This window comes from Protopterus annectens, chromosome 9.part0 (assembly GCF_019279795.1).
Source record: "Protopterus annectens isolate FY-2018-M chromosome 9.part0, PAN1.0, whole genome shotgun sequence".
In the NCBI taxonomy this organism is placed as follows: domain Eukaryota; kingdom Metazoa; phylum Chordata; order Ceratodontiformes; family Protopteridae; genus Protopterus; species Protopterus annectens.
Genome location: NC_056743.1, coordinates 202,871,272 through 202,872,927, shown reverse-complemented (window position 1 = coordinate 202,872,927; position 1,656 = coordinate 202,871,272).

Sequence of the window (1,656 nt, the reverse complement as noted above, 5' to 3'; positions counted from 1 at the left end):
AAGGCCTTATGGTTATCCTTGGCCTCCTTGGCAACTTTCTTTTCAAAATTAGCTTTAGTTGACTTGATGAGGGTCCTCAATTTCTTACTAATGCTGATCAGGGATGATTTTTCTACTTGAGATTTGGCCTTTTTTTGTATAAGTCTCCTCCTTTTATTGTAAAGTTTGCTTATGGCCGGGGTCCACCAGACTGGTTTCTTCTTGCTTAAGGAAGGAGTCTTGGTTTTATTTGGGATAGCATGGTCCATGCAATCCTGAAGATGCATATAGAGTGCATCCCGGATATCATTATCCTTCTGCAAGGGAATAGTGAAGCTTTCCACTTCGGATGCAAGTAGTTTGAAGTTTGCTTTGGAAAGGTTTTTGACTATGGTGTCTTTGATTGGGGGAGGTGGAGGAGTGAGGATGTCCAGGGTTATCAGTTTGGGGTCGGATCTGACCAAGGAGGGGGTGATAACGGGTGTGGTACAATGGGCGCCCATATTTGTGATGATTAAATCCAATATGTTGTCCCCTCTAGTGGGGGAACATACTAGTTGTTCAAGGGCATTTGAATTTATAAATTCTATGAATCGCTGAGCATAGGAGTTGGAACATTGGTAGTTTGCCCAATCTATACCAGTGTAGTTGAAATCACCCAAGATTATGGTGTTGGGTAGGACCTTTATATTTTCCAATGTCTCAAGGAATGCAAAGTGAGCATCTTGTGACATGGTGGGCGATCTATAACCAGCTACGACTTGAAATGTGGTTTTGCCTGCTGATAGTTGCGCATGGATGATCTCTGGGGCATCATGATGTGCTACTAACCTGGAGATATGGGTATCCTTGATGAATATGGATACACCTCCACCCTTTGTACTGCGATCCGGTAACTGAGGCCAGAAGGTATGATATGAATTGTAACCTGGCAGTGCTGGGGTGCTCTCTTGAGCCTTGAACCAGGTTTCCATCACTGCACAAACATCAATTTTCTCCATGCTGAGGAGAGCCTCGAGTGTGTGCATCTTGAGGTTGAGACTTCTGGCGTTGAGTAGCATTACCCTTAGTTTTTGGTTACCTGTGCTGGTTACGGTAGTTGGTTTGTCCTTTGAGCCTTGCCTAAAAAAGGCACTATGGGGACGGCAAGAGCCTTGGCCAGTATTCGAAAACGTAGGGGGGGACAGGTGCAACCCATCTCTGGCAAAACAGCAAGGCTTGTCTATCATGTCATCCCAGGCAGACAGACACTGGATCCCCTTAGAATGACACCAGAAGCTTAGCCAATTGTTGAAATTGATCATTTTGTCTTTGTATTGTGGTATCATTCTAGGTGAAGGTAGTATGCTACTCAAGGTCAGGGTCATACCAGCTTGGGCTACATGATCAGAGAGTCCCTCAATGTCTCTTTTCATGTAGTCCAGGGAGGTACGTCTTAGATCATTCACACCAACATGTACAATGACAGCATCATACTTGTACTTGTTCTGGAGTGATCTAAGTCCCTGTGTTATGTGGTGGATCCGAGCACCCGAGAGGCAGCTGACAGTAACCTTCTCCTTGTTCAGCCTGGTGAGTGGAACATCCGTGTGCCTTACTATAGAGTCTCCTATTACTAGCGTGTTAGGTATGGTGTTTTGCCTTAAGGGCTGTTGTGAGGCACACTGCTGAGGTGAA